The 16,671-nt window shown below is 39.1% G+C and overlaps 1 protein-coding gene across 7 annotated transcripts in view; it reads left to right on the forward strand.

Moving 5' to 3' along the window:
- BBS9 (Bardet-Biedl syndrome 9) overlaps positions 1 to 16,671 on the forward strand; it is a 448,656-nt gene that overhangs the window by 342,100 nt on the left and 89,885 nt on the right. The window lies entirely within an intron of this gene.

A 16,671-nucleotide genomic window follows, 5' to 3' on the forward strand; every position in this document is an offset into this window, starting at 1 on the left:
TTTAAAAACTAGTGAAAAATTTGCAGAAGTGAATTTTCTACCTCCATTCTGCAGCAACAGGAGGAACACGGGCTTTGCAACCAGACAGGTTTGGGTTTGAATCTGGCTGCATGCTTGTGGACAGTTAGTCTTTTAAACCTTTCAGATGGGCTTCAGTTTCATGAAAGCTGGAGTGAAAAAGTTTGTTATGGAGATCATAAGAAAGAACTCAGGCTTGGCCTATACTAGGTTCCACTGAGAATGTAGAGGAGGATCTGGGGGGGGGGCTTTATGAAAATGGCCCAACTGTCCGTCAGCTGATAAATGAATAAAGATGTACACACACGTGCATGCACACACACACACACACACACACACACACACACACACCAGAATATTATTCACCAATAAAAGGAATGAAATCTTGCATTTACAATGACATGGATGGATGGGGCTAGAAAGTATTATGCTAAGCTGAAATAAGTCAGAGAAAGACAAATATCATATGATTTCACTCATATATGGAATTTGAGAAGCAAAACAAATAAGCAAAGGGAAAAAAGGGGAGGGAGAGAGAGAGGGAGAGAGAGAGAGAGAGAGAGAGAGAGAGAGAGAGAGAGAGAGAGAGAGAGAAACCATGACTCAACCATAAAGAACCAACTGATGGTTACCAGAGGGAGGTAGGTGGGGGGATAGGTTAGATAGGTGATTGGGATTAAGGAGTACAGTTCTATGAGCACCAGGTATTGTATGGAAGGGTTGAATCTCTATATTGTACACCTGAAACCAGTATTATACAGTATGTTAACTGGAATTTAAAGAAAAACTTTAAAAAGAAAAAAAAGAAGAAGAGACAGTGCCCTACAGGGCAGCTAGGAAATGCCATTGGAACAGTTATTCTCTGGGAACTGGATTCCCAGAACCTCAAGATTCTCTGGGAACCTTGGCATTGGGAGGTATAATTCCAAACAAAATACCAAACAAAAACATATTTAATAGATTGTAAGATGTTAATTTTAAGGTACATTATTGATGTTATTACCTTTGAAGATAAAAAGTAAAATTAGCACATTAAATGAACACCGAGATAAGACACATTATGATTTGAAAATCATTAGAATGTGTACATATGAGGGCACCTAACAAGCAAAGTGCATTATGGAATTAAGGAAACATGCTATTTGCTGGGCATCACAACTGCTATGCTAGGTATTAGCTGTACTTCAGATAGTAGTGTTAAGCCAGTATGGTACTTTTCCAAGACATAACAGATGGCATTTATTTCTGTTCACTTGGAGAGATATTTGTTGATCCCTGCTATGTGTTAGACCTTGTACTATGTACCAGGAACACAGTAGTAACACAAAACACACGGGTGCCTGGGTGGCTCCATCAGTCACGTGTGTGACTCTTGATCTCAGCTCAGGTCTTGATCTCAGGGTCTTGAGCTCAAGCCCGGCACTGGGCTCCATGCTGGGTGTGGAGCCTACTTAAAAAAAAAAAACCAGACAAAACACAATTTCTGCCTTCACATAGCTTAAAATTATCAAACAAGTAATTCTGAATGTGATGGATGTAATGGAAGGGGACATACAGGTGCTTTGAGAGTGTAGGGTATGGAAATTATGCTATACATGTTGGTAAATAATGTATATAACTTGTGTGACAAAACAGTCCCATGAAGAGATGCTGAAATTAATGGGACTGTGTAAACTAGAGATGAAAAGGCAAAGAGAAGGGTTGCTATTCAATGTAATAGTTTTTTGTTTTATTTTATTAAAAAAATTTGGCTGGGCATTTAGCTAGGTTACAAAAACTAAATTAGTAATAGTGTTAAGCTCTCTTGAGTGATTTATTGTGTGCTAGGTGTCATGACAAACACATATGCTGCATCTCATTTGAGCTCCACAGCAAATACCTCTCTTTTATGGAGGAGAAAACTAAAGTTTAAAGAGATTAAGGGACTCTCATAGCATCAGACTCCAGTGAGTGGTGGGACAGGACCAGAGCCCAGATTCAGATTTAATCATTTGTGATGTAGATGATTTCTGCTCTTCCATACTTATTGTGGTTGTTTCATGTTTGCAGAGTTTGTGATTATTGCAGGGGTTATAAACCCAAATGACTACAGGGCCAGTCAGGTAACAGAGACAGATGGAAGATAATAGGAGTGATGTTCAGGATTGTATGTGCTTTTCTGAACCAAAGACATTCAACTAGTCAAATGTGGATTTATTTAAAAGAAGGACAAATGGGGTGCACCTGGGTGGCTCAGTCCATTTAAGCATCTGACTCTTGGTTTCGGCTCAGGTCATGATTCACGGGTTTGTGAGTTTGTGCCCCACATCAGGCTCTGCACTGACAGCCTGGGGCCTGCTTGAGATTCTCTCCCTCTCACTCTCTCTCCAGCACTCCTCTGCTTGCATTCTCCCTCTCTCAAAATAACATAAAAAAAAAGAAGATAAGGACAAAAGAGTCTGTGGGCCTTCATCCTCAAGAAGTCAGGTTGGTGGTGAAGGCTTGTTTATAGATTTTTCTTATATTAACTCAACCCAACAGTCTTGTATAACACTTATCATCTAGCATGTGTGTGTGCGTGTGTGTGTGTATGTGTGTGTGTATGTGCGTATCTAAAGATACAGTATGACAGGTTGGGAAATGCTTGGGCCTTGGAGGTTTTAGATAGACCTGGTTTGAATTTGGGCACTGCTGTGTGATTTTGAACAAGTTGCTTAACTTCTCTGAACCTTGTTTTCTTCATAAGTCAAAAATAATAATTATCTAAATTGTTGTTGAAAGTTTTAGGAATAATAAACATTGATTTCTCAGGACTGTGCCTGGCACATAGTGGGTACACAGTAAGCAGCAGTTGTTGTTTTTATTAATATATTTGTTTTCCTTGTTGTTGGTTCTTTGCAGGCAGCTCTTAAATCACATTTATCCCCATCACTTAGCATTAACTTGACATTGCACACTACTTTTGCCAATTTGGTCATGGGCAATCTTCAATTCTTTTCATAAGTAATGATACACATCAAAAAGCTTGAAGGGGATAAGAATGAACTGTTTTCCTGTAACCATTCTCCTTGGCTATAATGGAAGTAAGTCTTCAGTTAAATTTTGCCATACACAAAGACATTTATTAAATAAACGTTTATGGGGCACATGGGTGGCTCAGTCGGTTAAGTATCCGACTCTTGATTTCAGCTCAGGTCACGATATCACAGTTTGTGAGCTCAAGCCCCACATCAGGCTCTGTGCTGAGATGCTCTGTGCTGAGAGCACTGAGTGCTTGAGATTGTCTTTCCCTGTCTCCCTCTGCCCCTACCCCACTCATGCTCTTTCTCTCTCAAAATAAATAAATAAACTTAAAAATTTTTTATATAAACATATATAAGTATGGAACAATTCATACAGCCTACTGTAGGCTGGGTGAAGGTTCAAACTCCATCTTTTAGGCACTAGAATACAACCTTTCTAGAAAGGTAAGACAATAATTCAAGACAGAATACACTTACCCTCATAATGGGCATCAGATAGCTAGAAATCTGTCCCAATGGCAAGACACAGGATCATTTAGACTCAAGCCTTGGACTATACCCCCTCAGTGCCTTCCTGGCTTCTTATACACTTTTCAAAGGAGAGTATGAATACAAAAATATTCAGCCAGTTCATGTATTTGATACTGTTAATAGCAAACAATTTCAATACTGTTTGATACAGTGAATCTCTTTCTAACACCCATAATGCTGATTTTCAAACCTTTGATCTCCCCAATCAAAACCTATTTCTGAAATTCATTATAGTAATTACAAAGTCTTTGGTATTGCTGGAGACACCAATAGCCCAAGTGCTAGTGTAGCCCCTTCTGACATGTGAGCTTTGCTTGCAATTATAGATGGATAGCTGTTTTGAGCCCAAACTCAGTATCTAGAGCAGTGTTTCTCCATTAGGATGATTTTTCCCCTAAGGAGATATTTGGCAGTATCTCAAGGCATTTTTGGTTGCCATAGCTGAGGGGAGGGTGTGTTTATACATCCACAGATAGTTTATACAGTTCAGAGTGCTGCTAGACTTTCAACAATGCAGGAAAAGTTCCCACAACAAAGATTTGGATCCAAATGTCATTAATGAGGATGTTGAGATACTGCTATGGAGTGTAGCTTAAACTGACTTATCTGCTTATTACATCATATTATCTTGTCTATGATGATTTATTTTAAAGCTAAATTACAGGCTTTATAACATTCATGACATAACTTAATGGTAAAGACTTGAATTTACTAATTCATTGTAATGTAATACTTGTGGAAAGTATGAATTTAGAAACTAGTTACTTACTATCTATGGTAGACCTAAATAAATAACATAGCCTATAGAAACTTTTTAAAAATGGTAGGCCTTAGTCTTATTCACTGGATTGTAGGAATGGATTTCCATTGCCCAGGCAGTGCTCCTATAAATTACTATCTTAATAGACACTCTTGTGCTGCTGAGTTATCAGGGTTTTTAATTTACTTCACTGTAATAAACGTACATTAAATGTCTTTGGCCTAGAGGAGTTTATAGCACAGAAGAAATGAGGCACCACATATCTTCAGCAAGGCCACTTCCAATTGTAATGTCCCAACAACCTATGGTCTGTTTCATTCCATGTGAAACCAGGAAGCTCCACTCATTGCCTTTTGTTACTATTTCCATGTGGTCTGAGCTATGGCTTATATGGTTGCATGCAGCCTTATAAATGTCTTGCCTAAGTACTGCCAGATAGTAGTGGTATAACTATGTATTTTATCTAAGAAAGCAAAAATAAATATAAACCACAGGTGTTCGAGAGAAATGGCCTTTAAAAATGTTTTAAAAGAAGATTCATAGAAAGAGAAAACGATTTCACTTTATTGGGAAAATGCCACATTCACCTCTTAAACTCTGGAATGAAGGAAATGGTCAACAGCATCGTCAACACTGTTGGGGTCTCCAGTTTCTATTTTTGCCTTTTTGGGTGGATTATCAACATGCCTTAATTGATCACATGTAATAATGTGTCTTCGTGTTAACGGCCTTACTAAAGGAATGCTCTTAGGATAACCAACCAGCTACCAAACTATCCGTCATTTGCCTTCATTGGAGATGGCACTCAAGGCTGTGTGGGTGGCTACATAATTACTGACATGTCTGCCTGTAGGAATGTGGTCTGAAATATTCTAAACTTAGGAACTATTCACATCGGACCTCTTGGATGTTGTTTTTGGACAGTGATAACTGTGGCATTCTCCAGGGTTTGTAAAACGAGCTCTGACTTTGCCAACCATAGATTCCAGCTTTAACAGCGATCTGTTCAATGAGTAACCATGGTCCAGGGAATGTTCATTCTTTTTTTTTAACAACTTGATTTCATTAATTATTATTTTTTAAATTGGGGTTTTACTTGGCTTTAAGTAGTTCATTTTATGGAAAGGGGTAAAAATTTGGTCAGCAGGGGAGTGGAGGGTAGGGGGAAGGTAAAAATAGTAATCAGGTTTAGATCAGTTGTATTTTTAACATTATATTAGCCAAGCATTGGAGTTAGTTTCCTTTTAGGTGATTAAGTTACATGTCTATTTTGTGAATAAACTTTGCAGAAATAGCAAAATTTGTCTCTATGTCACTTGCAAATGATTTATTGTCTTTCTCATTTAATATTTTTATGTATCAGTGGTATATGTTTTAAAAGTCCCAGCCAAAGTCTATATTCCAGCACTGCCTACCTTTCATATTCTTCTGGGCAGAACATTAAAAAAGAAGAAAAAAAGGGTCCTATAGTACATAGTATAAGGAAATTTCTCAGGAATAATTTGTTTTTGTAAAAGAAGTTTTAAATGAATTCTCAAGGCATTTGGCAAGTGTGGATTGGTGTCAAGGAAAATTATAATCCTAGACCAGTAAAACCATCATGACTTCTAAGAGTCACAGCGATCATACCTTAGTGTTCCAAAGCATCAGGTGATTTGGCCAATTAGCAGGTCTCTTTTTATGAAGACAAATCATGTGTGACTGAAATATTTTACTAAAGGGTACATTTTCCCTGTTATTTTAATAGCTACCCAAATGATAGCATGGTTAAAAATGTATTCTAATCCTGGGTTTGGTTTAGGAATTTCAGCTAAATGCTCGTTATAGGGGAATCTTAAGATTTTACTCTGTGAGAGGTGCAATAGAATGTAATCTAGTCCCCTATTCTATTTGTACAAAATAACATAGTAGCAAAAGTAGTTTAGAATTGGAATCTTCCTATGCCTTCCAGTTAAAATCCCAGGGTTCTCTTTTATCTAGCTAAAGGTTCAGCACATAGATAATGAAACACTTCTTATGTGCTTATCTGGTGTTCAAATCATCCCACCATTTCTCTTTTCATTTTGAACCTTATTTCATTGTTTCTGTTAAAAGAACAATTCTTTAGGATACAAATTAGATCTTTTCAGCCAAAGTAAAAGTTTAGACATGGTAAACTTTTTCTTCTTCCTTATTGCAGGGGCTTTCCCAGTCTGTAGCAAACACCATCGCCAATAATATCGTTGAGTGGGAAGCATGCCCTTTTTCTTGCCTGCTTCCAAATCTCCCCTAGACTGAAAGTGTATCTTTCTTTCTTTCTTTCTTTTTTTTTGGATTTAGTTTTTTAAATTTACATCCAAATTAGTTAGCATATAGTGCAACAATGATTTCAGGAGTAGATTCCTTAGTGCCCCTTACCCATTTAGCCCATCCCCGCTCCCACAACCCCTCCAGTAACCCTCAGTTTGTTCTCCATATTTATGAGTGTCTTCTGTTTTGTCCCTCTCCCTGTTTTTATATTATTTTTGTTTCCCTTCCCTTATGTTCATCTATTTTGTCTCAAAGTCCTCATACGAGTGAAGTCATATGATATTTGTCTTTCTCTAATTTTGCTTAGCATAATACCCTCTAGTTCCATCCACATAGTTGAGAATGGCAAGATTTCATTCTTTTTGACTGCCGAGTAATACTCCATTGTATATATACACCACATCTTCTTTATCCATTCATCCATCGATGGACATTTGGGCTCTTTTCATACTTTGGCTATTGTTGATAGTGCTGCTATAAACATGGGGGTGCATGTGTCCCTTCGAAACAGCACACTTGTATCGCTTGGATAAATGCTTGGTAGTGCATTTGCTGGGTCGTAGGGTAGTTCTATTTTTAGTTTTTTGAAGAGCCTCCATACTGCTTTCCAGAGTGGCTGCACCAGCTTGCATTCCCACCAACAGTGCAAAAGTATCCTTGCCAACATCTGTATCCTTGCCAACATTTGTTGTTGTCTGAGTTGTTAATGTTAGCCATTCTGACAGGTGTGAGGTGGTATCTCATGGTGGTTTTGATTTATATTTCCCTGATGATGAGTGATGTTGAGTATTTTTTCATGTGTCGGTTGGCCATTTGGATGTCTTCTTTGGAAAAGTGTCTATTCATGTCTTTTGCCCATTTCTTCACTGGGTTATTTGTTTTTTGGGTGTTGAGTTGGATAAGTTCTTTATAGATTTTGTATACTAACCCTTTCTCTGACATGTCGTTTTGCAAATATCTTCTCCCATTCCGTCGGTAGCCGTAAAAAATTTTTTTTTGAATATTTGTTTATTTTTGAGAGACAGAGAGAGAGCATGAGCAGGGGAGGGGCAGAGAGAGAGTGAGACACAGAATCTGAAGCAGGCTCCAGGCTCCAAGTTATCAGCACAGAACCTGATGTGGGGCTCGAACTCACAAAATGCGAGATCATGACCTGAGCCGAAGTCGGACATTTAACCGACTGAGCCACCCAGGTGCCCCCGTTGGTTGCCTTTTAATTTTGCTGATTCCTTCGCTGTGCAGAAGCTTTTTATTTTCATGAGGTCCCAGTAGTTCATTTTTGCTTTTGTTTCCCTTGCCTCCGGAGACAAGTGTTGAGTCAGAAGTTGCTGCGGCCAAGATCAAAGAGGTTTTTGCCTGCTTTCTCCTTGAGGTTTTTGATGGCTTCCTGCCTTACATTTAGGTCTTTCATCCATTTTGAGTTTATTTTTGTGTATGGTGTAAGAAAGTGGTCCAGGTTGATTCTTCTGCATGTCACTGTCCAGTTTTCCCAGCACCACTTGCTGAAGAGACTATCTTTGTTCCATTGGATATTCTTTGCTGCTTTGTCAAAGATTAGTTGGCTATACATTTGTGGGTCCATTTCTGGGTTCTCTATTCTGTTCCCTTGATCTAAGTGTCTATTCTTGTGCCAGTACCATACTGTCTTGATGATTACAGCTTTGAAAGTGTATCTTTCTAACCAAAGGGCAGCCATGTGAACAAAACATTCATTTCAGCAGTCATTAGAGCTGTCTGTATCCTTGTGTTAGGCAGCTGTGGCTAAAGGTGAATTGGAAAGATTTTTTGTTGTTGTTGTTTTAAACAAATTTTTTTAATGTTTATTCATTTTTGAGAGAGACGGAGATAGAATGTGAGGGGGTCAGAATCAGAAGCAGGCTGCAGGCTCCGAGCTGTCAGCACAAAACCCGACACGGGCCTCGAACTCACGAGCTGTGAGATCATGACCGAGCTGAAGTCGGACGCTTAACCGACTGAGCCACCCAGGTGCGCCCCCCCCCCTTTTTCTGGTAAGTAGATGACAGATATATTGAGGTAGATCTGTTGTTTCCATATGACATCTCTTGGGTTCCATTCACATTGGGAACCTGACAATGCTTGATTGTGTCTGGGATATAAGAAACAGTTTAGTTATGCCGGAGTTTTAGGTGGACTGACTTTGAGTTTCATTAATTCAGGCAGCATTTCTGGGATACCCACTGTGTACCGAGTAGCAGAAAATTGAGGGCATGGTGGGGACTTATCTATTGCTTTTTTTACGCTGGAATTTTCTGGAATGAGTGTGAGTTTTCCCTCTTCCTTCCCATAGTGTACTTTACAAACCTTTTATTTAAAACACCAAATTTTGTACATTTTGAATAAGGTATAAAAGAAAAATAACATCTAGCTCCCTGATTAACAAGCCTCAGAGGATTCTTGGAGAGCAAATTATGGCAGCCAAGTTGAATGTTTGTATGTGTGTATTTTTAAAAACAAATTATTATTACTATTTTTTGAAGTTTGTGTGTTTATTTTGAGAGAGACAGAGACAGCGCAAGTGGGGGAGGTACAGAGAGAGAGAGAGAGAGAGTCCCAAACAGGCTTCATGCTGCCAATGCAGAGCCCAACGAAGGGCTTAAATTCATGAAACTGCAAGATCATGACCTGAGCTGAAATCAAGAGTCAGACGCTTAACCGACTGAGCCACCCAGGTGCCCCGTGTGTATATATTTTAATAGAATTCCTAAAGGACTAAAAAAGTCATCCAAAACTTGTAACCTTACATGGCTTGTATTATGTATTCGATACATGGTCTCATGACATTTTACTTTGAAATTTGATTAAATGTGGCTACAAATGAGCATTGTTCCATTGAGTGACCACACAGAGAGAGCCGGAAAACATTGCAACATAATCAGCTGTCCTGCATCACCTTAGGTGGCAGTAGTAATGTGCCTCAAGTATTGGAGAAGGAGCTTCCTTTTTTCATTGTCACTGTTAACCTGACAGAAAAAGTAGAATTGGCCTGATATTACTACACTGAAATGAACCCTCAGCTATGGAGTATTCAGAAAGAATAACCAGGAGCCAAACAAATTAGGAATGCATAGAAAGGATGTTAACTACTCGAGTATTATTTTATAGGTGAAAACCAAGTCTGAGGAAGGTAGAGGAGCTGGCCAAAGGTTGTACAGCTAGTAAGTAGCGTTACCAGCATTCACACATATCTACCTGACTCTAAAGTTATTTGATTATTGCATCATCCAGAATGTTGCTAAGCCCAAGTTATACAATATGGTATAGCCATTAACATATCAAAGTTGTTTCTTAAATAAAGGTGCCTTTGTGTTAATTTATCACCCTTACATGAATTATACTTTCACAGTACTTTTTACTTATTACTTTTAACAGCTTTATTGAGATATAATTTATATGTAAACAATTCACCCAATTAAGGTGTACAACTTAATGATTTTTAGTGTATCCACAAGGTTGTGCAACCATTAGCAGTCACTTTCCATTCCCTCCTATCCCACACCCACCCCTTGCGCTAAGAAGCCACTAGTCTGTTTACAGTGTTTATAGATTTGCCGATTCTGTACATTTCATATAAATGGGATCACACAAATGCAGTCCTTTGTGACTGGCTTCTTTAACTTAGCAGAATGTTTTTAAGGCTCATGCATGTAGTAGCATGTGTAAGTACTCTGTTTCTTTTTATGGCTGAATAATATTCTGTAATATTGATATGCCTCATTTAATTTATTCTTTAGTTGATGGACTTTTGAGTAGTTTTTCCTTTGGGGGCTATTATAAATATTGCTGACATAAATATTTGTGAACAAGTCTTTGAGTGGACATATATTTTCCTTAATCTGGGGTAGAAACCTAGAATTGTCATTGCTGCCTCCCCTGGCAACTCAGTGTCTACCTTTCTGAGGAACTGACAACCTGTTTCCAAAGCGACTACCTGATTACATTACCACTCTCAATGTTTGAGGTATTCTGATTTCTCTGTGTCTTTGCCAACACTTGGTATTATGCATCTTTTTACCTCTTTAATTTAATTCTCATAATGATATGAATTAGCCAAAGAAAATATTCTTACTGCCATTTTATAGATAAAAACTCCAAAATCAATAAACATTAAATGAGAAACACAGGATGAGTGCAGAGGGGAAATGGTGTGGATCATTCAAAACAACATATCATCCAAAAGGAATTTAAGTTTTAAAATCTGACACAGCTATGTTGGATGTTCTTAATCCTGTTTCCCACCCCTGCATTTTAAAGGTGATGAAACTAGAGCCCAGATAAGGGAAGTGAATTGATCACTGACTTAAAGCTGCTTGGTAGGGTGGTCAGTCCATTGCATGGCCTATTGCATTCAGCCCTCAGAGATGTACAAACTCATCCATGTCATAGCACTCCATTTTCTTAACTCATTCATCGATGCTGGACTTTTATTAAAATAAATACATCTCAATTCATTTGGAGTATTTGAAGGTCAGCAAAGTTGAAACCTCCCATTGGGGAGCTTCTGATAGAATTTGTTCCACATTTTGCCTACGATTACATTGATGTGAGGGCAGGAAATTAATGCGGGTACTGTTACTTGGTGACATTCTTGGATCAGATGGCTTGGATATGAATTCTGGTTCTGTCACTGACTAACTGCTTGACCCTTTCTGTATTTCTGTCTCTTTATTTTTAAATGTGGGCAATAATAGTGTCTATCTCATAGAACTGTTTTGAGAATAAAATGAGCTAATTGCTGTAAGGAGATTAGCACAGTGCTTGACTCCTAGAAAGTCCTCAGTAAACGTTGACAATTATTATTACATAACATCAGCTTGCTTAGACCACTGAAAACATTGTAGTCTGAGATTTGTAGAAAATAAATGAATCATCCTTTTTCAAAAGTAGCTTCACTAAAGGAGCAGGCATAGGAAATAGCTAATTTCTAAAGTCTTCATAATTTTGAGCTATATGGAACCTAATGCAATTAAAAATTAGTTTTAATGTTTATTTCTTTTGGGAGAGATAGAGAGCAAGCAGGGGAGGGCCAGAGGGAGAGGGAGAGAGAGAATCCCAAGCAGACTCTGCGCTTTTCTCTCAGAGCCTGATGTGGGGCTTGATCCCACATACTGAGCCGAAATCAAGAGTCAGATGCTCAACTGATGGAGCTACCCAGGCGCCCCCGCAATACAATTTTTTTGAGAAACAACTCCCCAATCCTTTACAAATTATGAACTCATTTCCTTTTACTGTAACTTTGGTCAGAAACCAACCTGAAAATTTCAATTTGAGGTGACCTCATCTCCAACAATGTGGAAGTCTCACTAAAGCACCTATGCCTGTTATGAATGTAATATATTAGTAGTGTTTATCCTTAGTATCTTTGTTTATCAAGATGAAAACCCACTGAATTATTTTAAGGCGCCTACTGTATATATTTGTGTTCCATTGTGGAAGAAGGAGCACTCAATGGGCAATCAGGAGATAGGATTGGAATCCTGGCCCTTCTCTGCTGTAGTTCAGGACTTAGCTCATCTGAGCCCTAAGCTTCTGTTTCCTCATCTGGAAATGGGGGCTGTAGGGATCAACAATTTTTCCTCAGAGGGTAGTCATTAGGACCAAGTGATAATCTGAATATAACAGCACTAGCACAGTGCCTGGCCCACAGAGAGGGCTCAGTAAATGACAGCTAAACAGCAGTGTAATGGGGTTCTGTGTGCCACACATGAGATTTGGAGGCAGATTCGATGGTGAGTTTAGGTGAAGAAATTGGACATGTCTGTGTTCACATAGAGCATGATTCATGTCTACTCTGCTGTTGCTGCTGCTGCTTTCCTGTAACCAATTTTAGAGCCTATCTTGGCAGCTGGAAGTATTTGGGATTAATTTCACACTCACTTTATGAGTTGAGCATTTTCCTGCAAGCAGCTCCCTGGGCCTCTGCCTCATTACTTTGGCATCAACTGATATGGCAGTTGGACATAGATGTCCTTTGGGGTCTCCATTTTATTTGGAAACCTTCAATTTGAAAAAGCAAAACAAAGACTATCAACACATTTGTGCCTGAAATCGTTAGCATTTATTGTTTCCTAAACCCCTCCCTTTCTTTAGTTCTGTTGAACACCAGGGAACACACATCTTGCACAGCCAGTGATAAGCACTAAAAAGTCACACTCCTTCAGATTCAAATCCTAGCAGCTGGTTGGCCTCATTTCACATTTCCAGGTGAGCAGCAAGATCCTCTAGGCCTTGGTGGGACAGATCTAAATCTTGATGGGTCTAGTTTTTCCAGCCTTTTTTACTATGTTAATTCTGCTAAATTCATTTGGCTCTCATGGAGAACAAAGTAAACTTGGCTGTTACGTGTAAAACTAAATTGAGAACATGGAGATCTGTTTAGTATTTCATGCTGGCCAGTAGGTCAGGAAGATTTTCCTTGGGGGTAATTTACATAAGGAATTGTTTATCCCATTTCTTTCCAATTTCTGTGACCATTTGGGGATAGCAGACTTTCCACAATGGCACAGAAATATAACCAGCGAGACCAAAACTTAGAGAAATGAAGCTTCTCCCGGATTGATGTATTTTGGGCCTTGCCTAGGAAAGATCCTGTGGCTTGGGCTGCTGTCTCACTGAGAAGTCATTCTTCTACCACAGCTGTGTTTAGCAAGTTGGGTGGGTCCACGAACTGACATGCTGTTACACTTAGTAAGAATTTTCCCTTGATAGTGAGGAACGTGCATAAAAGCCTCACTTAAGTCCCAGCAAATGCCCAAATGTTTACTGTGACCGATAGCTGCTTTGAGTGCAGCTTCCATCAGGTGACAGCCCCAAGTCAGAGTACTCCGTGGCCACCCAGTACCTATAGTGTTACATGCACGCTCTCCACCTTGACATTCTGCTTCCTCTTCAGCAGTTGCCCAGATGACCTTTTTTTGTCTCATCAAATGCTTTTCCCAAACTGGAATATTTGCTCCTTCCTGAACAAGCAGCTTCTACTTTTTTGCTTTAATGAATTTGCTCAAGTTGTTTCCTGTACTTTTAAAGCCCCCTCACCCAATATCTGTTCTTGAGGATGAATTTTAGGTACCTCTTCTCAGTGGCACACTGGTAAATATTTGACAACTGGTTCTCTGGGAAGGTGGGAGTTTGGGAGGAGACCTGGCTCTGTAACATTTGTTGATGTTCATGTGGTAAATACTTCCACCATGGCTGATTTCAAGCTACCAACGTGAGGTCAGTGAAGGTGAAGTTGGGAAGAAATGGGCAGTAGCCCACCATTGCAGAGTGTTTCCAACGTACAGATACAGTAGGCATAAGTGACCTCAAGGGCCTAGATAATAGTGAACTAATTAAGAAGTAATGAGTTTTGAGTATTTATCACCTTTGTTTTGGTGTAATTTCTTTAAGTTTATGTAACTTAAGTTTTAAGTAATGGTCGTGTTTAACAGCTGGCACACAAAATTGAAAACAGGACAACCTGTCCTTTCTCTGGAGCCTGTAGGAGCTGGCCAAGTTGCTTCTTCCTCCACCTTTTCCTTTGTAAAGTGCTCCAGACTCAGTAATAGTTAAACCTTTCTCTGAACCTGGCAGGTGCTTCAGGTTGCACGCAGGCTTTGGATTGAGAGACTCCAAAGTGCGACTCCTGGTCTCTCACTTGCTACGTGATGGTCAAGCTGCCCACTTAATTTGCACTTCCCAGTGCAAAATGAAAATGCAGGGCCCTTGTTAAAAGTCAGGAAGAAAGTGCTGTTAAAATAGCCACTAAAATCTAAAGCCTTTTCCTTTCTTCAGCAGTCTCTCTTTCACACTTTCTCATGGTGTTTTTATTTTCTATTTAATGTCATTCCAAGTATAGAAAAATTAAGATTATTTGCATGAATGTTACCGTCAATCCTTATATTGTTCAATGCCAGTTTTAAATGCAAATATAAGAGCATTTAGCTGTGAGTTAATGAACGTATCTCCCCTGCTCGTGTGTATGTTCTGTTGCCCCATCATTGACTTCACGTATAAAACACAACTTCAAAAATAAAATTATTAAGAATTTAAAGACAGAGGCAGCAGGGCATTAAACCAAGCATGGAGCCGTTCGAAGCACAGGCACAGTTTACATCCCTGTGCACAGTACGGGGCAAATTTCTTACATCCGCTGAGCCTCAGAGGCCTCATCTGTAAAATAGAGATATGCCAACCAGGTGGAGGTGTGGGGATTGAAGATACTGGTACCTGTATGGCACAGCAGAATGTTTGGCATGCAGTCTGTGCTCACTTAATTACAGGGATTATTATTAACCTACTAATCATAATATTAATGGCATTTTTCCTTTACAGTTCATAGGGTCTTCCCTACAGTGTCGCCACTTGCCTCTGACGTATTTTCCTTTTTCCATTATTAGCTCTCTGAAGGTAGAGATGAAATCTGTCACCATTGAATTCCCTAGAGTGGTTTCTGCAACTTCTTGCATATACCTGGCACTCAGGAGGTGTTTATAACCTTGATCTTTGTATGATTTGGGCTTATTGACAATACGCATCTGTGTCATAATATGATGGTTCCCACAATGAGGCTTAATTGGTAACACTCACAGGAAAAAAAGAATATAAATGTAGACTTTAACAGGAGTCAGTTGTAATCATGGTGAAGCTGGGGGAAGAAGCAGATGATTCCAGGTGTTTTGGTTTATGGAAAGTGTGGCCTCTGTCTCTTAGAGGAGACTTCTTGAAGTAATAGGGAAGGGATGAGTTCCAAGCCTCATTTGAGTAAAAGAGGCCCCAGGGATATTAACTCTGGCCCATAGTAATCTGTCCCTTTGCGAACTTCTTTTACACTTATTTTCTGTTCTGCACAATTAGGACATTATTACAGTAATGTTTCTTTCCACTAATTGGTTGGATATTTATGTTTCCTGCCCAAAAAATTATAAGATCCTTATGGGCTAGAAGATATCATGTACTGTTTTGAACACCTATGGAAAGAAAGTAGCACAGTACTAGGTACGTAGTAAGCAATGCACTTTATTACAATGCTGACCTTGGTCCAAACTCCCAGCGTTCCCTGGAGAGCTGAATGGGAGTTGTGATTGTCTTTTATAACTCTTGCAGGCCCTCAACCAAATGCCAGAGTATCATGGTCTGCCTGGCATTGTCAGGCAAACACCTTGCCTCGACAACTTTGTCTTTTCCTAACCTACATCTCTTTTCCAGTGTCTCCCAGACACTCTGAGGACTGTCCCCCAACAGCCCCCATTGCTGCATGGAATTTGGGAGACCACACAGCTGTAAACTCTTACTTGTTTGAATGATGATTTTTTAACAAGCCCTTTTGGGCGAGTTTCAATAAGCCATGAAATATCACCAAATGGCTCATCTGCACTAGAGTTCTGAAAGTCATCTGAGCTCTAGTCCCTCAAGCTGGCAGGGACTGACAGAAAGGAGCACACATTGCCCTAGCTTTTCCTATTCCTGTTCTGGGGGCTGTAAGACGCCTTGAGCCTCTGGGCCAGTCAGTTCATTACTTTTAATGAGCACAAAATTCACCGAGACATTAAAATAAAACACCAATGGGCAGTCTTGGATGTTCTATTCAATTGTTGCTTTAGTTCTTTTTTCCACAAGATTATTCAAGAGGATGAAAAAAAAAAAAAAAGCCAATTCTACTCCTGCCAGTTTTATCCTAAGTAGATTTGGCATTGTAAAGCTAACACACCCTGAACGTTTTTTTTTCTTTCAGATCCCTGTGGGCTAGTGCCTGACATTTGTGTTAAAAATGACATTACTCAATTGGTCAAATGTTTGAACATTATCTACCTTTTGGATATAATAAAGAAATACTGGATATCTCAACACCATGTAGCATATCAAGAGTAATAATCAGAGGCAGATAATTACTTTCTGAAAAGGATGTAATGAAATCATTACTTTAAATTATGCGGCAAACGTGGTTATTTTGATATTTTTTAATTGATCCATCTCTAGCTAGTAATAAAGACTATAACAACTGTATTAGAGGTTACTTATATTATCATATATTGTAGAAGGTCAATTGATGGTGAACCAGACACAGAACAATGT

This window comes from Prionailurus bengalensis, chromosome A2 (assembly GCF_016509475.1).
Source record: "Prionailurus bengalensis isolate Pbe53 chromosome A2, Fcat_Pben_1.1_paternal_pri, whole genome shotgun sequence".
Taxonomy (NCBI): domain Eukaryota; kingdom Metazoa; phylum Chordata; class Mammalia; order Carnivora; family Felidae; genus Prionailurus; species Prionailurus bengalensis.